Source organism: Hemicordylus capensis, chromosome 3 (genome assembly GCF_027244095.1).
Source record: "Hemicordylus capensis ecotype Gifberg chromosome 3, rHemCap1.1.pri, whole genome shotgun sequence".
NCBI lineage: Eukaryota > Metazoa > Chordata > Lepidosauria > Squamata > Cordylidae > Hemicordylus > Hemicordylus capensis.
The window spans coordinates 295,161,571-295,169,096 of NC_069659.1; the positions used below are offsets into that span (position 1 = coordinate 295,161,571).

General features: G+C 44.1%; 1 long non-coding RNA gene across 1 annotated transcript; it reads left to right on the top strand.

Moving 5' to 3' along the window:
* The first annotated feature begins 301 nt into the window (after positions 1-301).
* On the top strand, positions 302-5,041 carry LOC128351704 (uncharacterized). The gene is made up of 2 exons (XR_008319987.1): positions 302-424; positions 3,275-5,041. It is a non-coding gene; the product is annotated as an uncharacterized LOC128351704 (long non-coding RNA).
* The last annotated feature ends 2,485 nt before the right edge of the window (positions 5,042-7,526 follow it).

Below are 7,526 nucleotides of genomic sequence, written 5' to 3' on the forward strand. Positions count from 1 at the left end.
TTCTGCTACATGCTATTGCTAGCACAAGATGAATTGCTAAAAATGACAAGTAAGCTTCATAGCTTACTTATAAGGATTGCTTACTTATAATGATTGCAGCATAGCCACAGTTCAAGTGCTTTTTAAGTCCCTCACCCCTGGACCTTTTGCTTACCTTTGGTTGGATCATGCCTTGACTTTGCCATGGAGCTCAGAGGCCAGTTGAAATCTAGTGCTGCGTTGTTATGAGACAGGATTCTACAGGGAACGTGGGAAAGAAAAAACCAGGAGAGAATGACTTTGAACTGCTTTTCATCCCACTAGATATGGATGCCAGTAAAACTCTCATTGCTTTGAAATGGAGCTTCAAATAAGGGATAAGGGAAACCTGAGAAGATTTTATTCAAAGGAAGAGGCTTCAGATGTGAATCAAGTAGAAAAGCCGGTGAGAAATTATGTTCAATAATTTTTACACCAAGAGCAGCAAGAGGCTATAATCTTTAAAGCAGTGTGTTTGCAAGTTCATTTACTAGTCACTAGATGTCGGTAAGCCTCAATGGCTCCCCCACCTCCAGTGTGGTCCATGGACCAGGAATGATCAAGGGCATTTCCTGGTAGCCTCTTGAATGAAACACCATGAGTGCTAGCCATAAATTATTTCTGCACAGCCCTGTGTGACTTCTTCAAAGTAAATCATTTGTTGCCTTTGAGAATCACATGATTAAAGAATTAGGAATGAGTAGAAAAAGTGGAATGTATAATCCTCCTCCTCCTCCTCCTGCTCCTCCTCCTCCTTCTTCTTCTTGGGAAAAGCCAACATTTTGACTTGGGGACATCTTTCCAGGTGGCTCAGAGGCCTTCCTAGGAAAAGAGGTTATCAAAAATTGCTGCTTCCCCACTGCACTGGTGCAGTGAGTGCAGAAGTTCTGTTAGGTTGCTCTCTTGCTCCATCGTTACATCCTTGCTCTTTATGTCAGCAATTGATTTTGTAAAGGTAGGTATTTTCCATGGGAGAAGGAAACAGTAGCTTCCTCTTTGGTCAACCCAACAAGACCTGCATCTTATTAACCTTTTGGAGAAAATGGGAAGTTTAGAAATAGCTGGAGATTTGTGAAGGGCCACAATGAGACAGCAGGATGCATATACTGAGCAACTGATGCTCCCCTTAAAGCTGCCAGCCACACTGGATTGGTGACCCCTAAAATCTGGGTGACCCTAACACTCTTCTATTATTCATCATACTTGGAAGATCTCATAGATAGGGTTAGGAAGGTCAGTCCAATTTTAATATGTTGAACTGGAAGATGCCATAGGCTAGAAATTGAGCTTGTCACACCAGAGTGATTCTCACTGATGGTATTTCATTTGCCATTAATATTAATTTTTCGTCTTTGATGGACACTTACAGAGATAGCCATATACTATCTGTCTGTGAGTTGGTAGCATTCAGCTTTTGGGGAAAAAACCCATAAACATCTTTCCTGTGGGGTTATTATTAAATACAGTAGCTTCCCCTATTCTGCACCAAGGTGATGAGAGGAAAAGAGGTCCTCTGTGGGAATGGATGGAGGGAGACCAACTACTGCTTTTTCCTAGTTATGATTGTGGCTCATCTTAGAGAGGCATAGAACTGAGTAGTAACCCGTGTCATACAGTATGTCATGCATTTGTCAGTGATGCTTCTTATATTATGTCTGCCATCAGAAAGTCACTGCAACACAAGTATTCAAGTATTTTAATACTTGACAGACCTCTGCATTCTTATACATGGATTCAACATTTTCTCATGATCCTTTTTGTGAGCATTCTGATGTACAAAATAAATATGCAGGATATTATTCCAGAATTAGCTGAACAATGAGAAACATTATTGACAGGATGCAGATCGTGATCAACAACTGGAAAATGAGATGTCTGCTGACAGATCTGAGAACTTCTTGCTTCTTTTCTCCATGTCCCAGTATATTGCACATCTTTACTTCACATGGCACTGTAGAATACCACAGACTGAAACTCTAAACAGCTTTGGGAACTTTCCTTGAAAAGCAGTATATAAATATTTGTTGTAGTAGTAGTAGTAGTAGTAGTAGTAGTAGTAGTAGTAGTAGAAGATGTTCTCAACCTTGGGTCCCCAGATATTGTTGGACTACAACTCTCATCATCCCCCAACCACCATGGCCTTTGGGAGTTGTAGTCCAACAACATCTGAGGACCAAAGGCTGGGAACCTTTGGTCCTCAGGTCTAAGGGCCAAATCAGATGTGATGCGGAAGTTGTGTATTCACATCTTCTGATCAGAGACACTCCCATTTTGGCCTTTGGGCATGTACCCCAGTAATCACTTTGAACAGATTTCCTGTGCTTGCCTTCCCCCCATATATAAATCTAGCTACTCGTCTCCTCTCCATGACCTAGCCTACAAGTTGCTCATGCTTTGAGCTGGAGTGACTTGCTCTGTAGGCCAGAGATGGAGGAGAGCAAACAGTGATGTAGTTGCAAATTCAGAAGTGCTGGTATTCTCTATGACAGCCCCCATAGCTGCACCCACCCTGAAAGCTATGCCCCATGGGCACACCCATCCCAATGGCCACAGCCTTCACTTAGAGAGATGCAATAATTTGGGGGGGGGGCGCAGGGGGCAGGACAGTTCTGTTACAAGAAGTCAAGGATCATGTAGACTCTAGATAATGTACTGGAATGAATGACAGGGAATGCCAATTGAAATGCACTGGTTGTTTCCAAATGGTGATAGGAATACATGGAATTTCCAAATGGCCATTGGCCATTTGGAAATTCTATGCATTCCATGGCCATTTGGCCATGGCAGCATCTCCAGGTAGGGCTGGGAGAGACTCCTGCCTGAAACCTTGGAGAGCCATTGCCAGTCAGTGTAGATAATGCTGAGGAAGATGACTCACTATAAGACAGCTTCCTGTGTTTCTAATGGTTGGAATAGCAAGAGCGGCACATGGTTTCCATGTAGAAAGCCAAAAGCTCTGCATCTCTGCTGAGAACCTGCAGGAGGAAACTTACTGGGACTGCATCCCTGCCCATCCCTGCAATACTACACAACTGATAACAGATTGTTGTCACATCAATGAGCTACACATTGCAAATAATAGCTGGTGTGTTGCACTATGTGAGAGCACATATGGCTGATGACCTGCTGAGCAGGGATGGGGAGGGAGGAGGGCTTCATCAAGGATCTGTTGTGCATCATTTCTAGAGTGAGAATAATAGATGCACTGACTAATTCTGTTAATGGATTCTAATTCTAAAATAATGATTATTTTAAGGAGGAATTGGTCAATTCAAATCCAGTCTCATCTACAAGCTGTTGATATGAAGAGGAGAATTAGAATGGATGAAAGAATAGAGCTGTGAACTTGTTTGCAATGGGACGAGGAGAAGAAAATGGATACATTGAGCCTGAAAAGGAATAGATAACCATAGGATCACACAACTGGAAATGTGCTGAAGGTCATCTATTTTAAGCCATGCCCTACTGTGCAGAAATCAGGATTCTCTGTCCATAGAAATAACAGATTCATTTGGGGGGGGTGTGTGTTAGTTTTTAATGATCTGATGGTTATTTAATCCTCTGCGCAGGATGAGTAATGGGATCTAGGGTTGGTAAAAGTAATTCACCACATTGGGATGACAGCAGGAGGAGAGCTGGTCTTGTGGTAGCGAGCATGAATTGTCCTCTTTGATAAGCAGGGTCTGTCTTGGTTCGCATTTGTATGGGTGACTACATGTGAGCACGGACCACTGTAAGAGCACTGTCCTCATCCCTTAGGGGATGGGGCCATAGCTCAGTGGCTTAGCATCAATTTGCATGCAGAAGGTCCCAGGTTTAATCCATTATCTCCAGGTAGGACTGGGAGAGACTCCTGCCTGAAACCTCGAAGAGCTGCTTCCAGTCAATGTAGACAATACTGAGTTAGATGGACCAATGGTCTGACTTGGTATAAGGAAGCTCCCCATGTTCCTATGGGAGCAGTACTTATTAGAAAGCATTTATGGTGTTCTGTCTACTTATTCTCCACAAATGGCATAAAAACATTCTACACTTCCTTATGGATAGTTGTTGAAGTAGATGAGAAGCTGTCTTTCTGGGTTAGTGTTATAGTCTAGATTGCATTGACACTCAGGAGAACTCAGTGGTATGGCTTGAGAATATCACCATGTTGTCTGCAGCTCCATCCAGGCAGCTCCATCCAGATATTTCCAGTAAGGAAAGCATTCTTTGAGTTTCTGTGCAAGTGAAGTTCTTCATTCTCATCTTCTTTTTGCTCTGGAGGCCATTTGCTAAAGTTCCAAAGAACCAAAGTTAGTATGGTAAACAACGATACCTTCTCCCTTCTCCTCTTTCCCCCTGATTCTGTTCAACACACACACACACACACACACACACACACACACACACACACACACACAATATTATTAGGCATTTGGTCCCTTTGCGTTTATCAGAGAGCACAGTGTCCTTGTTAAAATAACACTGTGCAGTAGAACAGAAAATAAGATGTCACGGCAAGCTAAACTCCTTCACTTTCGAAACATACTAAGCAGCCCTCTGGTGAGGGCTGAAGGCAGCAGACTCAGCAATCTCTTTGGGATTATTTATTTAGTTTGCTTGCATTTATATTGTGTCACAGGGGCCAGTGGAACCCTGACGTGGACACTGCTCAGGTGAGAAGATCCAGCCCCTTGTGGTTAGAATGTTATTCCCCATCAGGGCAAACATGAGGTGTTGACTGGAATCTAGTCTCTTCACACCAGAACACATTGGGTTTTGCTCTGAATGTCCCTATTGTGCTTGCCATAACATCTTATTTTCTGTCTCACTGCACAGTGTTATTTTAATCTGCACTCTGATAAACTTTGAAGATCACTCCAGTGGGCTTCACTGTATGAAACTCTGGCCATTCTGACTTTATTTATTGGTTCATTTTATTTTGCTTTATTTCCCTGCCATGTTTAGTATGACTGAGTGGCCAATTCAATAAAAAATGGAAAACTCGTGCATTCTGTACAATAAAGTGGAGCAGGTTACCGAAGGCTTGGTATTATGTTTTTCAATATTCTTTTCAAAAATACAGATTTAGAATACAGATATGCTAGATAAGATAGGTTGCCGATATTTCATTTTCAATTTGTATTATTGCTATGAATAGGAAGAGTCACTGGCATATAACTATGAGGTCTCCTCAGGGAATGCATTCATGGGAACAACTCAGCCAGCGACTGTAAAAAGAAAAGGAGCCTCAACTCTCCTCCCCATAAAGGAACTGAACATATAATTGCACTGATCTTAGCCATCTACTTCACATGATCTTAACTGTCTATCATACTGGAAGCCACAGGCGTACTGATTATGGTACCACTGCATAAAATACTCCATTGGTTAGATTCAATGAGTAACCTAAGCAGTCTTTACCTGTTGAATTTCTTAAACATACGGATTCATCTAAGTGTAGTGGTGTGCCCTAAGATTGCTTCTCCATGGGGCATGTTTGCCCTGAGACACTGTCCTGTAAGTTGTTTATTAAAGGCATATGATCAGATATTAGGAAAATAGGGCTGTGCTAATGTCCCCAGTCCCATGCTGCCTTATCTCTCATCTCCAAGTTCTCTGCCCCTCTAGCAACCTTGCATGGTTGCACATGGTTGTGACATCTATGGGCAAAAAGTGCTACCTTATCTTGGGTATATTCTCTCCCATCACAGACTAACGTGCATGGGGTGTCCTTAGCTGTCAGACATTATGCTGAACACTCATACAATAATTGTAGAGTGTACACAGGTACAGATCTATACACAGGTACTATACAATTGAGTGTGGCTACAGTTGAACAAGGGAGGGCAAATGTCCCTAGGCAGGCCTGCTGGCCTGATGACAGCTTGTTCTTTGTCCTCTCCCTTGTGCCTCTCTGAAGAATAAGACAAGGGAGGTGGAGCAGGGGCCAATCTTCACTTTTTGTCCCAGGGCTCGCTCCTTCCTTCCTTCCTTCCTTCTTGTTGAGGTTCTTTGCCACTTTCATCTGTAGTGGAGCAGTCTGTGGGTTGGGGCCCTTAGAAAGCGGAGGCAGAATGCAGAATATTCTCCACACGCCCAAGATCTAACATTTAGGTTCCTTCTCTGCATACCAACAAAACCATACGTCCTTCTAAATTTCCCTTGGCCTTTCAGATCAGTATAAGTCCTGGGATGGATTTGCCTAACCCAGGGGATTCTGAAATGCTGGCCTGGATCAAAGAATGGCTTTGCCACAACTACCACATCACAACTTGTGTGGGAGTCCTACACAAAGGCGTAACTATAGGGGGGGCAGGGGGGGCACGTGCCCCCGGCGCCATCTTTTCTGGTCACGTGGGGGGCGCTGCCATGACCCCTGCCGATCCCAATTAAAAAAAAAAAACATTTAATGCAAGAAACGCGCCGCGGCGCCCAGGCAACCCTCACTTCCGGCTTCCATGCGACTTCCCCCTGCATACAGAGTGGCAGAATACAGCCACTCTGTATGTGGGGGAAAGTCGCATGGGAGCCGGAAGTGAGGGTTACATCACTTCCGGCTTCCATGCGACTTCCCCCCGCATACAGAGTGGCAGAATGCAGCCACTCTGTATGTGGGGGGAAGTCGCATGGGAGCCGGAAGTGAGGGTTGCCTGGGCGCGTCGGGAGACAAGACAAGGCGGCGGGAACGCTGAGAGCCCTCCAGCTGGAGGCAGGAGAGAGAAGCTGCTCGCTCGGAGGCAAAGCCCAGTCCAGGAGCAGTAAGTAAGGGAGCCCTGGCGGCGCCCCTATGTATTCTGCACAGGGGCTGGCGGAGGGAGCAACCTACCCGCTCCCCGCTGTTTAGATTCCCAAATCTTCTGTGAAAAGGCGGGAAAGGGGGCAGAAGCAGGGAGCCTGCCTGCTGCAGAACCGTGTTTGCATTTGTTGGAGCAGCCATAAACAAACAAAAAAACCCAACACAACCCACCCACCCCCACACTAAAAATAAAAAGCCTGGCAAAATAGATACGTTTTCAGAAGCTTCATAAAGGACAGAAGGAAGGGAGCATTACACATTTTTGAGTTCCAGATCAAATGCACTCTGTGTATGCTCCAAGGCATTCTGTTTAATTTCATTTGTTCTTGGCTGAGCTTTGCCGTGAAAAACAGGCACCGGGGCTAAGACCTCATGAGCAATGGTTAAAATAAGCTCAGCCAGTGATTTGTAAAAGCACTTAGAAACTCGAATAAATCTAGAGGGAGCACTCCAAACTTTACTGGCTTGCATGTTCTGGAACTTAAATGCTTGGAAAGCATTAAAAAAATAACACTTGTCTTGCTTTCTGTGGGCAGAAGATAGATGTTTATTCCACTGGCTTAGCTGAGTGTGGTAAGACTGTGGAGTAAAGGGGGGGGGGGTGGCAGTGTTTGAGGGCTTCAGTTCATAGCCCACCATTAACTATAGTTAATAAGAGCTAAATATATCATTTTACTATAAGGCTTCATATTATTTTACTATATCAGTGTCCTTGTCATTGATATATTCA